The 14,961-nt window shown below is 38.4% G+C and overlaps 1 non-coding gene across 1 annotated transcript; it reads right to left on the reverse strand.

Moving 5' to 3' along the window:
- Positions 1-11,973: 11,973 nt before the first annotated feature.
- On the reverse strand, positions 11,974-12,080 carry LOC128582695 (U6 spliceosomal RNA). Its single transcript, XR_008379142.1, has one exon. It is a non-coding gene; the product is annotated as a U6 spliceosomal RNA (small nuclear RNA).
- Between the last annotated feature and the right edge of the window lie 2,881 nt (positions 12,081-14,961).

Below are 14,961 nucleotides of genomic sequence, written 5' to 3' on the forward strand. Positions count from 1 at the left end.
GTAAATATCCAAAATTAGTAAGATGAAAGACCTCAGATTAAAAGAATTCCTGAAGGTTTAAGTAGGAAGGACAAGGGAAAATCCCACATCTAAGTTCCTGAGAATAGTGTTTAAGAATATCAAAGGCCAAAATAAAATTCTAACAGCTTCCAAATAGGAACAATAAACATTAGATTCAATCAGACTTCTAATAGGAACAGTGAGACCTAGACAATAATGGACCAACATTTTTTAAGTTTTGAAGGGAAAGAAGCCATAAACCGAAATTTTTTTTTGGCCGAGTCTGGGTTTGAACCTGCTACCTCTGGAATATGGGGCCGGTGCCCCACTCCTTTAAGCCACAGGCGCCATCCCATAAATCAAATTTTTAATCAACAAAATTATCATTCCATAATGAAGATACAATAAAAGCATTCCCCAGACCCAGATCAAAACACTTTCAAAGGAAATTCTCATTAATGAATTGGTCCAGGAGATACTGTGTGAAGTTGGTAAAGTATATTGCTACTTAAAATTCTAGAATATTAATATAATAGCAGAAAGGAGACACAACTGGTATGGTAATAGGCTAAAATATTTATCTTATTAGAGGCAAAATATAATATATTAATAATTTTCACAAAATAACAGGGTAGTGTAATTTTAAGTACAGATAGTAAGACCAACCATTAAAAGAACAGAAAAATAGAATGTTCTATTTTTAAGTAAGTAGAAGTTTACTCAAGCTATCCAATCAAAAACCAGAATTGAAGAATAGAAGAGACAAAATAAATACACCAAGAATAAAGAATATGGTATGTGATAAATAGAAATAATTTGGTATAACTATACACATGATAAATTTAAATTTGTTGAAATTATGATAGAGGCTATCAAATTGGGCCTAAAAACTATCTGGTGATATGCTTATAAAAAAGTTATTCTCAATAAAAAACATACAATACTTTGTGTATAAAACAAGTAACAAATGGTCCACAAGGGTGGATGTTTATTCTCTCACACTTTGTAGGGGTCAGAGGCCTGGGCATGGTTTGACTAAGTCCATGATCAGAGTCTCAGAAGCCTCTGACAAAGCGTTCACTTGTTACTTGACATCACCAGAGACGTCTGGTGATTTGACTAGGGAAGAATCGCTTTCATGCTCATTCAGTTGGTTGGCTATGAGATGGAGCCATCCTCAGGTCTTAGAGGCCAACTGTAGGTCCCTGCCACCTGTGCCTCTCCAGAAGTCACTTACATCATGCCTGTTGGTCAGTGGGAGTCTGCCTCGCCATTCCCAGCCTTAAATAATGTAACATAATCAGAAGTGATGTTCATTACAGTTGCTACATTCTGTTGGCTAAAAGCAATTTAGAGAGTCCACCCACTCAATGGGACAGCATTGCATAAGGAAATGGATCATTGGGAGACAACCACAGGGAATAAAATAAAAAGTCAAAAGGCCACCAGAATTACAAGCAAATCAAAGGAGGCCATACCCAGGGTAACTAGTGACTGATTTATCAGAGAGCATACAGATGGAAAACAAACCTTAGTATTACTCTTGATAAAGACACATATTTAAACCTTTACATAACACTCAAGTGTGATATGAATTTTCCAGAGTCACTCTAAAACAACAATGAAACAAAACAAGAAACAGAGAAAAGGAGGCTACTATCATTAAAAAATGACCATTCTAATGGGTAAACTATGGGGAATCAATAGAGCCACCAAATATGGGGTGAGAGTAGATTTTAATTGAGCCAGAGCAGAGATGCTCCCCCTAAATTAACATGGCTGATGATTTTATCTAAAGGAGGAATTTGAAGTCAAAATCAAAACCAAATATATAGATATACATATATTTTTTCTTTATATCTTCCAAATGTATAATCAAGCCTTAGAAAGCTGCTTAACAAACTATATGTAATTCATATGGGCTTACTTGGTTGTTTGTAGTTAATTTTCTGTGTTTATTATCATCAAATCCCTCCCAAGCAGTGTTACTCATAAATATAAACTTACACTTGCAGAACAGAGTGTGGCTTTGGAGCACATTGATGCTATGGGGTGTAGTGGAGGGAGGCGGCTCTGTTTCTGTCTGGATCCACCTCATGTTATATACCTCTCCTCTGTTTCCCCATAAAGCAAATTTCCTCAAAGGATTGTCTATACCTGCTCTCCCCAGGTTTCATGTCCTTTTCCCAGGCCACTTCAGCCAGGCCTTTTCAACTGTAGGCAAACTGCTGTGGTCTAACTTACCACTGATGATCTCCACCTTGCTAATCTAACATCAGCCCTCAGTGTGACCTTGCTAATCTAGGTTAGTCCTAGACCATCAGTAGTTTAATACCCTTGACCCCTGGGCCTCCAGGCTTCACCTGGTATCTGGAAAGCACACTCTACTGGGGTTCCCTCCACCTACCTCCCTGGCCACTCCTTATCAGTAATCTCGGCTGGACCCCCCTCACTACCTTACTGGTCTCATTCAGTCTGATACTTGGTGACTTCTGAATACACATCTCCAGGCCCCAACAGTGGCTCCACCCTCTGACTCCCAGTTTAAGTGCCACCAATATTCATTCTTCAAGTTCTTACCTCCATATGTGTTCATGCTGTCCCCATCAGGTAGAAAGTTGTAACCATTTCCCTAACCTGCAGGATTCTCTCAGTTGCTGTTTCTCCATGTAGTCTATCAACCACCCCTGCCTTTGATGCCTTGCTATGGACTGATCAAGTCCCTCAAAATTCATATGTTGAAGACCTAATGCCCAGTGTGACTGTATTTGGAGATATGGACTTTAAGGAAATAATATAAGTTAAATGATGTCATCAGGGTGGGGCCTTAATCTGATAAAAGCAGTGTATTTAGAAGAAGAGTAGGTGAGACCAGGGTGCTCTCTCTCTCTCTCCTCTCTGTGTAAGAACACAGCAAGAAGGCAGCTGTCTGCCAGCCAGAAAGAGAGCCCTCACCAGGAACTGAATTATGCCAGAAACCTGATCTTGGACTTCCCAGCCTATAGAACTGTGAGAAAATAGACATCTGTTGTTTAAGCCACCCAGCCAATGGTATTTTGTTATGGCAGCCCAAGCTGACTGAGCCATGTTTTCTCAGGGCTCTGAGAGCGCTCATTTATAGCATAGAGCATGCTGCATTATAATTGTTTCCTTACTTCTCTTTCTCCACAGCTAAATTTAAAGATATTTGTGCGCAGGCTTCATTTTATTCCTTTTTATTTTCCAACAACCTACAAGTATTCAAAGTAAAGAAACAATTTTGTAGAAGGGGAAGTTCTGTGAAAGCTTGGGGTGTGACTTCTTTCCCTGACAGAAAGTAAGTTGATTCCTACATAGAAGTGGAACTTAGCAAAACCAATGAGTGGGACATATCACTCAAAAAAAAAAAATGTATATATGTGTGTGTGTATGTGTTCGTGTTTGCTGATCATTTCAATGAATGCTCAGGCAAAACTCTAACAGGAGTGTCCACCCTGTGTCCTACGACCTGTGTGCTGATTTCCTGAGGACTCTTTCTGCTGTGGTCAAATGTCATGAAAAGTATACACGGACCTTTTTTTTTTTTTCTAATCAATTTTCATTAGTGTTTGTGTATTTAACCTGTGGACCAAGACAACTCTTATTTTTCAAAAGAGAAAAAAAAAAGGTTAGACATTCTTGCTTGAGTTATGGGCTAAAAAGAATAGAAAGGCAACTTTATCTGGAAAGAGGTGAAGGACAACTCTCACCAATTATTCAGACCCTGTGGAAGATCTAATTTTGAATGTATGTGTGTCCTCATGAGCCTTTCAAAAGTAGGGGGTTTAAATTCTACCCCACATAACAGAATTCAAGCATTCAATTATTCTGTCATTTATTAATTTAACAGGTATATACCATGTCCCAGATAATGAGCCAAGTGCTGAATTAATATTGAGCATAATAGACACAGTACTGACACTCCTAGAACTCATGATAGTGAATTTAAAAACCTAATTATTTTTAATTTTGTTCACATAAATGTTGAGTATATTTAACAGAAGCAATGATTTTGTTTTAAGCACAATTGCTATAAAAATAAAAATGCCTTCATAGCATAGATAGCCAGCAGGTTTATCTCTTTCTTAAAACCAGTTTATGATAATAAGCCATTACTAGTATGAGGCTGAAAGCCACCTGCTATATTCCTTATGCCTTTTGATCCTCATATCCCACTGCATACTGCAGTGGCTGGCATACAAGCAGTGCCAAATATATGTTTGTCAAATGAACTGTTATCCTGTTTCTTATAGCTAGAGAATACACACACTATTTATGTAACAGTGGTGGCAATTTATTTATGGGCAAATTGTAAAGAAACTGGTTTCAGACACAACTGTATGCTATGTCTAGGAAAAACTACCAATCAAAGCATATTTTATATTTAAATTCATACTTTTTCAAGAAGGTCAGCTACTTATTGTGACTCTTTTCCATACCTGTTTTATGGGCGTCAAGGAGGGATACCATCACCTCGTTCATACCCAACAGTATGAACACCTTAACTGTAATAACCACCTGTGAATTGACTGGTTAATGATTTTAGCTAGATTATTTTTCAGTATTGTAGTTATCTAATTAAGGGTCCTTGATACTCAAGATGCTTCATGATAACTCTTCATGCTTCAAGACTGAAAGAATAAGAAAGAAAAAAAAATATGTCTTGAAGCCATTCACTTCTCTCTCTCATCACTTTCCCCCTATTCTAAGCTACCACCTCTCTAGCCTGGACTAATGAGAAAACCACCTTTACCTTCTTTTCTATCCATTTCTTAATTTATTTTATTTGTTTTATTTGTACTAAATCATAGCTGTGTACATTAATGCAGTCATGGGGTACAATGTGCTGGTTTTATATACAAGTTGAAATATTTTCCTCAAACTGGTTAACATAGCCGTCATGGCATTTTCTTAGTTATTGTGTTAAGACATTTATATTCTGCATTTAGTAAGTTTCACATGTACCCTTGTAAGATGCACCGTAGGTGTGGTCCCACCAATTTCTCTCCCTTCGCCTTCCCTCCCTTTCCCCTTTCCCCATCTTCTTGGGCTATAATTGGGTTATAGCTTTCATATGAAAGCTATAAATTAGTTTCATAGTAGGACTAAAAAGTGTGTCATAATACAGCTCAGTTTAGATATACAAATGGGAAGGCATCTTGAAAGAAATGATATATGAGCTGAGATTAAAGGCTGAGCACATGTAAGTCAGGTAGAGTCTGGAAGGTATACAGTGTTCTAAGGAGAGGAAGCCAAATTTGCAAAGTTCCTGAAAAATAGGAGATTGCAAATTTAAAGACAAAGGGGAAAAGCTTGATGTCAGTAATGACTGGGGAGCAGAGGGTTAGAGAGGAAATTGTAAAGGGAATGGAGGTCAAATTCTTAGCACTTTACAATGTCAGGGATTTGGTATTTTATCCTTCAGACAGTTAAAATATCTGAGAATGTGATGCAGATGAGTGTCTAGATCACATGTGCATGTTTAGAAACTGGCTTTGACTGCACTATTAAAAATGGATAGAAAATAGAAGAAAAATTATCCAATGTACTCAGCCCTATTATTTAATGTTCATTACAATGTTGATCAAAACATCCCTAACAGTGGCAGCTTTGGGGTCTGCTCTACAGACTGAAGAAGGAAAAGTACCCTTTAATTTAGACATGGTAGAAAAGAATATTCTCCAGATTTCTTATTTGACATATTCTTTCCGTTAGTGAAAAAATGACAAATTCCCCATTAGTTATCAAACAGCTAAAAGTGGAAGGCAACATTAGCTAATGCAATAAAATATAATCTATGATTAATTATTGAGCACACATTCCTGAATTAGGGATGACTGGAGGTTGGGGACATGAGCAACTTCACTGAGGGAGAAAATTGAATTTACCAGGCAGAAGATCCCTCCAGTGTCATGACTCAAACTTGACTATAATAATAATATAATAGCTGTCATTTATTAAGTGCATACTATGGGTACAGCACTGTGAACTGATTTACATATATTATCACATTTGTTCTTGGCAGAGACCTTCGAAGATTTTATGATTGTCATCTTGGAGATGAGGAAACCGGGGCTTACTGCAGGTCAGGCTGCTTCCCCATGTCCTCACCCCTTTGGAAAGCAGCAGCGGTGAATGTAAACCCCAACTATGGGGTTTGAAGCCCTATGCACCCAACCACCACGCCTATTGTCTCCTTTCTATGATTGAGTTTCCGCCTAAATTGAAAGTCTACAACCATTTCTGCTTCTTCATAGTCCTGAATTTCAACGTTTTTACCTTTTAAAAACATAAACTCAAGCAAGTCCTTTACAAAACAATTACACAACTCACAATATGTCATTTGTTTCAGAACTGAACTTCTTGGCTTTGAGTATCAGCTATGTTGATCATTTGTTCTGAGACTTTGGGGAAATTAGTTAACTCCTTCATGCCTCGGTTTTCTCATCTTTGAAAGTGGAGAGCATAGAGTACCCATATCGTAGGGTTGTCATGAAATAAAAGAATGTCTTTCCTTGAAAGCTCTTATAGTAGCTGCTGGCACACAATATGCTTCAATAAACGGTAGCTCTTTGCATAGTATACAACTTAATGATGTAATTTTATTAATGGCCTGAAATTTAGATGCTAATAAAGTATTTCAAATAGTGCAAAAAATACTCATGCTTCAGAAGACATATTATTAATGCAAAAAGAATACTGTAAGAATACTGGTGTATATTTTAGGCCCTATATCCTGTTTCTTTCTTTTCTTTTCTTTTCTTTTCTTTTTCTTTCTTTTTTTTTTTTTTTTTTTTTTTTTACCATTTTTAACTTCTCCCTTTTTATTTCTCTGAATTTTGCCTCCTCCTTTATCCACAAACTGACTCTAGGAGAAATTAAATGGAATAGTTATAATATTAAATCTTGTCCCTTGAGGCAACAAAGGCCATCCTTCTCCTCTTCTCTCTCTCTCTCCCTCTGTGTTTCTGTGTGTGGTGGGAAACCAAAGTCACAAATGTGAAAAGTAATTAAAGGCTGTGGATGGCTGCCTGCTCAGTACAAGTTAGCAAGCTGATCTTCCTGTCATAAAGATAATCTATTTTCATCTGTGTTAACAGATGCTGTTCAGCAACTGGAAGCAATCACCCTGTCTGCTTTTTATCGGTCAGTTTTTCCTTGTGAAATATTCTCTCAAAAACACTGACAAACAGAAGCAGGCCTCAGAGGAGAATCGCCTGTTTATGAAAACAGAAGACTTAAAAATCCCATTGTGTGAGATACAAAGAATCTTGGAAGGTTTACATTTCAAAGGGAAATATTTTGAAAGTTTGAAGAGCTGTCCAAAGGAGGAGGAATGAATTTGACCTTTCATGGTGGCCTTACACAGAGAACTTAGGACAAAGACACTGAAATTTCCAGGGGAGTATATTTTAGACCATAGTAGTGCCAACTCTCTAGCACTGAAATTCACCAGAACACGTGGAGTGGATAGCTTTGTGAGAAAATCACTTTAGGGGGAAGTTCACTGCCACTAAAGTCTATCATGGAGAGGTGCTGGATCTTCCTGTGGGCGGTGATGTAGAAGACACTTCAGCATCTAGCTGCAGACTGCATCCCATCAGTATTTGCTACACTATAGTTTGGGTACCAATGCCACTGTACACACAAAGTGCAAAATAGAAGGGCAATTGTTTTAACTTTGCATAAAGATAAATATTTTGGAAGGATGTTCATTGTTCTAAGATGGTATTCTTTTCACTTTTTCAGTTGTATAGTATTCTCATCATGCAGTGGTTAAAACTGTGTTATAAAATTGCTCTGGGACAAACTCTGGCCTGGGAAATTATGAATCTTCCTGGAGCCAGACTGTTCTCATTTGTAAAATGGAGACAATACTGCCACCCATATAGGTTGCATCTAAGGAAAGAGATGATGCCCAGGAGGTGTACTCTGCAGGCTGTTTGGGACATAGTCAGCATTCATTAGGTCACTTCTTCCCTAGTAAAAACATTTACTTTCAAAAAAAGATGGTGTTGGCAAGAAAAAAAATAATAAAATAAAATTACACAGTGTATTTATTCATTTAGCTAATGAATATATTATAGAGTCATAGAATTCAAGATGCCAAAAGTTCCAGAATATTCCATCCCTAAGCCAGGTACCACCAATTTCTCTTCCCTAAACATATAAATCATGTTTCTTTTATATACTTTTGGAGATATTTTATATAAATTTAAGCAAATACAGAAGGGTATGTATATCATATTTCTTCTCTTTTTGCACAACTGAATGCATATATTACTTGCTTTCTACTTCTTTTTGAAATAATATGTATTGCTTATCATTTCATAGTAGCATATAAAGAAGTTCATGACTGTTTTTTGCAGTTTCTTGTATTCTATAGATTGCATTCTATTGATAATCAGGTTTGGTAACCTGTTAACAGTCATAGGTATTTAGTTTGCATTTAATATTTTGCTATAAAAATCAATGTGCAGTAAACAACCTTGTATATAAGTTATTTCATACATAGGTAATATCTGTAGAAAAAATTCTAGAAGTAGAATTTTGGGGTAAACAGGTTATGATGTTTATAATTGTGATTTTGCCATGTTATCTTCTGTCAATATAGTATCAATTAAACTCTTGCCAGCAATATGTCTAAGTTCCTTTTATCTTTCATGAGTATGTCATCATATTTTTTGATCTTTGCCTAAATAGAAAGTGGAAATGTTATCTACCTCACTCACAGCCAGCAAAGAAATGGGAATCTCAGTTCACTTGGAATTCAACAGAATGCATTTGGAGGCTTCAGCACTAAAATAGGAAAATTTGGTAAATTTTAATGTTTTACTTAAATTTTTAAAAAATCCAAGAAAACAGTAAAATGTATTTTTAGGTTAGGAAGTGCTAAAATATTTTTTACAACATTCAGGAAAGAAATATGACACATCATTTTTTATATTCTTTACATGTAAGGCCATTGACAATCCGTCAAATGAAGGGTTGAACAGGCTAGATATCTGAGAATATCATTTCCATAAGTATATTCTCAGGCATCTAGTGGAGAATAAACCTCTGCCACTTCAAAATGACTAGAAATACTTCATTATAAGGTCTATGAGAGGTTTAGAAACAGGGTAGAAAGAGGAAGATAAACCTTGGTAGAATAATAGTACGTAATTGTAATGTGCTCTAAGGAATAAAATATTCTACAACTAACAAAAATATGAGAAGGGAAAGTACGAATGGAAAGTAGGACTAATTCCCTGAAATTTTCAGTGATTTTAATATGAAGTATAATGGAATACATTGAAATTCACATATACAACTATCTATTACAAATATTATTGTTAAATATTAATATTTAATACAAATATTAAAACCAAAATTATGCTGATGATAAAAATTTGAAAATGAGAAAAAGGAAAGAAGAAAGTATAGTAAGAAAAGAAGCAGGTGTTGCCTGATTTCAATATTGTTCATAGCAAAAGCTAAGTTTCCAAAGAAAGAGGTGAGTTACCATTATAAAGGTTATTAATATAAAGGGAGACTTTACCTCTTTCATGTTTACATGGATGGAGCTGGAACATAGTCTTCTTAGCAAAGTATCTCAGGAATGGAAGAAAAAGTATCCAATGTACTCAGCCCTACTATGAAGCTAAATTATAGCTTTCACATGAAGGCTATAACCCAACTATAGCACAAGACTATGAGGAAAGGGCCAAGGAAGGGGAAGGGAGGGGGGAGGTTAGGGTGGAGGGAGGGCAATGGGTGGGGCCACATCTATGGTGCATCTTAGAATGGGTACAGGCGAAACTTACTAAAGGCAGAATACAAATGTCTACATACAATAACTAAGAAAATGCCATGAAGGCTACATTGAACCGTTTGATGAGAATATTTCAGATTGTATATGAAACCAGCACATTGTACCCCTTGATTGCACTAATGTACACAGCTATGATTTAACAATAATAAAAAAGAGGTAGCAAAACCACAGACTTTCTAACTATCAAAAGAAATACTCAAACCACAGTGATCTCAAATTACAACATGAAAGACATAATAAAAATGAAACAATACTCGGTAGAATTATAACAAAACTCATTAGTCGTGTCAATAACGTGAGTTTATCATACATATTTTTTGTTGCCTTTTTCCTGAGACACAGTCTCACTCTGTTGCCCTGTGTAGAGAGCCAGAGTGCTGTGGCATCATAACTCACAGCAACCTCAAACTCTTGGGCTTAAGCAATCCTCCTGCCTCAGCCTCCTGAGTAGCTGGGACTACAGGCACCCACCACAATGCCAGGCTAGTTTTTCTATTTTTAGTAGAGTCAGGGTCTTGCTCTTGCCCAGGCTGGTCTGGAACTCCTGAATTCAGGCAATCCACCCAATCAAAGCCTCCCTGAGTGCTGAAATTACAAGTATGAGACACCACGCCTGGCGATTACAAATAGTAAAAGAAAAATTGGCCAGGTAGTCTGGCTCACGTCTGTAATCCTACCAGGCTGAGATGGTAGAATTGCTTGAGGTCAGGAGTTTGAAACTAGCCTAGGCATCATGCTGAGACCTCGTCTCTACAACAAATAGAAAAATTAGCCAACTATAGCTGTGCGTGCCTGTAGTCCAGCTACTTGGGAAGCTGAGGCAGAAGGATTGACTGAGCCCAGGAGTTTGAGATTGCCTTGAGCTGTGATAATGCCACTTCACTCCAGAGTCCAGGCAGCAGAGCAACACCCTGTCCATCCCCTTAAAGAACAATTCAATTTGACTAACAAAGCACAATGCAACTCATGGCTATTCAAAGAGATACACTTAAAACTAAGAAATTCAGATGGTTAAAAGGATTGGCAAAGAAATAACAGGCAAATTACAAAGAAAACATGAGTCATAATGTTAATAACAGATAAAATGGAATTCAGGCCAACAAAAGCAGTTCTCCTTGGATGATTGTGCCAATACTATATGCAGAATGAAGTCTCTTATTTCAGACATTTTAACTGTGCTTTGGGACAAATTCAAATCTATATAAAGAAAGAAGAATTATTAAATAAATCTCTCAGTTTCAACAAGATCACATTTTTGCTATTTTTGTTTTAACTGTACTTCCACCCGCTCCCCAACTTCTACGTGATTATTCATTACTATTAGTTGTCCTTTTTTGTAAGTCAAATGTACATAAATTTAAACATTTCACCCATATAATGTTGACACATAGAAACACTTCTTGAGCTCACATCCCATCAGGGTAGAATACATTTCCACCACCCTAGAAGGGCGACACTTTTATGCCCTTTTTCAATCAGACTCCCACTTCATTAATTTTTTAAATATAGTTAAGGTTGCCTATTCCTGAATTTCACACAAATGGACCCAGATAGTATATGACATTTTCCATCCAGCTTGTTTCATTCAGCATATGGTCTGTGATATTCATTCATGATACTGGAGGCATTAGTAATATGTTTCTCTTGACAGCTTAGCGCGCTTCCACAGTGTATTTTTTGTATACCTGTTTTTTGGTGAATGATTAATGAAATTTATATATATATTCTTCTATGAAAGCATTATCTTAATGGACATTTATTTTTATTTATAAAATTATCCTACTTCTAGGATAGTTGCCTAGAAGTAGAATTTCTGTGTCTAAGGTTCACACATGTTTACCTTTGAAAGAAACTAAGGAACCTTTTCCTAAGAAGTTGAATCACTTTATTTTCCCACCAGCAATGCTGAGTCTGTGTGAGCCACAACCTCCCAATAGTCGGAGCTGTCAGTCTTTTAATTTTAACCATTCTGATATGTGTACCGGGATCAAATTGAGGTTTTAATGTCTATTTTCCTCATAACTAATAATTCTGAGCATCTTTTCATGTGCCAGATAATAGTTTTACACATTTGTTTTGTGTATAGTACATTTTCTTCATTGCTGTTCTTTTTGTTGTTGTTGTTGCAGTTGTCATTGCTCAAAAATATGGAACGCTTCACAAATTTGCGTGTCATCCTTGTGCAGGAGCCATACTAATCTTCTCTGTATGGTTCCAATTTTAGTATATGTGCTGCCGAAGTGAGCACCATTGCTATTCTTATTGTATCTATATCAGATCTTCCAAATTCATCATTCCTGCTTCTATTTTTTCTTATTTTTTAAAATTTTAGAATATTACAGGGTGCACATGTTTTCTTTACCTACTTTGTTTTTGGAAAGATTGAGTGAAAGCTGGAAGCATGCCCTTCACCCAGATAGTGTGCACTATACCGATAGGTGTGAATTTACCCATCCCCTCCCCCCAGTGTGATTTTCATTGAGATTTACTTCCACCTATGCACTTAAGTGTTGATCAATTAGTCCCAGTTGGGTATTCAGTACATGTGTTTGTCCCTCCATTCCTGCAGGGCTTCATTTAGAAGAATGCTTTCCAGTTCAATCCAAACTGTCACGAAAGACACTAGATTGCTCATATTTTTTATGGCCGAGTAGTACTCTGTAGTAAATGCATATCTGCTTTTATTTTTCACTCCGTTTTGTTCCTAAGCTGCATTATCTCATATTTTCCATATTTGTGTTTCACGTCATAACCTACTTGAGCTACTATACCTCTTCTTTATATTCTCTCTTCACCAGGAGAAATAGTTCAGTAGTTTTTGTGAATGATGGCAGAATATTTGGTCTCAATTTGAAGTTACTCCACAAAAAAGTTTTCTCGTGAGGACTTAATCTCTGTTTTTCTAGTAATTTATTTTGATTCTTGTAACATACTTGAGACAATCATTTTGGGACTCGATTTTGAGTATTTCTTTTCTTTTTCTTTTTTTTTTTTTTTGTAAAGACAGAGTTTCACTTTATGGCCCTCGGTAGAGTGCCGTGGCCTCACACAGCTCACAGCAACCTCCAACTCCTGGGCTTAAGCGATTCTCTTGCCTCAGCCTCCCGAGCAGCTGGGACTACAGGCGCCCGCCACAACGCCCGGCTATTTTTTTGTTGCAGTTTGGCCAGGGCCGGGTTTGAACCCGCCACCCTTGGTATATGGGGCCGGCACCCTGCTCACTGAGCCACAGATTTTGAGTATTTCTGAAGCTAGTATGTACTTGGTGTATCATTTATTTGTATGGGCTCATGAGGAGAAAGCAGAATTTGCCCACAGTTTTCTCAGAACATAGAATTTATGGTGAACATTTATTTCATTTATATATTTTCTTAAGTCAGTGGGAATGGTATTTGTGGCATTTTTTGCAATTTTAAAGGAAAGTATCTTCTATATAGTTTTTTGTTTGTGCTATCGGGGTGGTAGACTACTTTCTCTCCCTCTCTCTCTCTTTTTCTTTTTTTCTTTTCTTTTTTTTTATTTTTTTGAGATAGACTTTATATCACTTGGGCTAGAGTGCTGGGGATTCAGCCTAACTCACAGCAACCTCAGACTCCTGGGCTCAAGCCATCCTCCTGCCTCAGCCTCCTTCTTAGATGGAACTACAGGTCAGGCTGGTCTCCAACTCCTGAGCTCAAGGGATCCTCCTATCTCGGCCTCCTAGAGTGCCAGGATTATAGGAGTGAGGCACCAGGCCTGGCCCAGACTACATTTTTTCAGTTACAGTGCACTGTACAGCCTCCCCTGCTTCTTAAAACAAAGCTGGAATTAAACATGTATTGGTAATGCGTGCACACACTTTTTATGCTGCAAATAGGTGGTTGGGTTTCTACTTCAGAAAGTGGCTCCCCAGAAAAGTACTCTGCTACTTTGTCATGCAGCACTCCTACGTTCTGTCATCCTCTGCTACTCTGTCATGTGTCACTCCCACGTTCTCTGTCACCCTCTGCTACTCTGTCATGCGGCGCTCCCATGTTCTCTGTCACCCTCTGCTACTCTGTCATGTGTTGACCCCACGTTCTCTGTCACCCTCTGCTGCTGTCATGTGTCACCCCCACATTCTGTTACCCTCTGCTGCTCTGTCATGTGTCACCTCCACGTTCTGTCACCCTCTGCTGCTCTATCATGTGTCACTCCCACGTTCTCTGTCACCCTCTGCTACTCTGTCATGCGGTGCTCCCATGTTCTCTGTCACCCTCTGCTACTCTGTCATGTGTTGACCCCACGTTCTCTGTCACCCTCTGCTGCTGTCATGTGTCACCCCCACATTCTGTTACCCTCTGCTGTTCTGTCATGTGTCGCCCCCATGTTCTGTCACCCTCTGCTGCTCTATCATGTGTCACTCCCACGTTCTCTGTCACCCTCTGCTACTCTGTCATGCGGCACTCCCATGTTCTCTGTCACCCTCTGCTACTCTGTCATGTGTTGACCCCACGTTCTCTGTCACCCTCTGCTGCTGTCACGTGTCACCCCCACATTCTGTTACCCTCTGCTGCTCTGTCATGTGTCGCCCCCATGTTCTGTCGCCCTCTGCTGCTCTATCATGTGTCACTCCCACGTTCTCTGTCACCCTCTGCTATTCTGTCATGCGGTGCTCCCATGTTCTCTGTCACCCTCTGCTACTCTGTCATGTGTTGACCCCATGTTCTCTGTCACCCTCTGCTGCTGTCATGTGTCACCCCCACATTCTGTTACCCTCTGCTGCTCTGTCATGTGTCACCCCCACGTTCTGTCACCCTCTGCTGCTCTATCATGTGTCACTCCCACGTTCTCTGTCACCCTCTGCTACTCTGTCATGCGGCACTCCCATGTTCTCTGTCACTCTCTGCTACTCTGTCATGTATTGACCCCATGTTCTCTGTCACCCTCTGCTGCTCTGTCATGTGTCGCCCCCACATTCTGTCACCCTCTGCTACTCTGTCATGTGTCACTCCTGTATTCTCTGTCACCCTCTGGTGCTCTGTCATGTGTTGTCCCCAGGTTCTCTGTCACCCTCTGCTATTCTGTCATGTGTAACTCCTGTGTTCTCTATCACCCTCTGATGCTCTGTTATGTGTCACTCACGCATTTTCTGTCACCCTCTGCTGCTC

Source organism: Nycticebus coucang, chromosome 3 (genome assembly GCF_027406575.1).
Source record: "Nycticebus coucang isolate mNycCou1 chromosome 3, mNycCou1.pri, whole genome shotgun sequence".
In the NCBI taxonomy this organism is placed as follows: domain Eukaryota; kingdom Metazoa; phylum Chordata; class Mammalia; order Primates; family Lorisidae; genus Nycticebus; species Nycticebus coucang.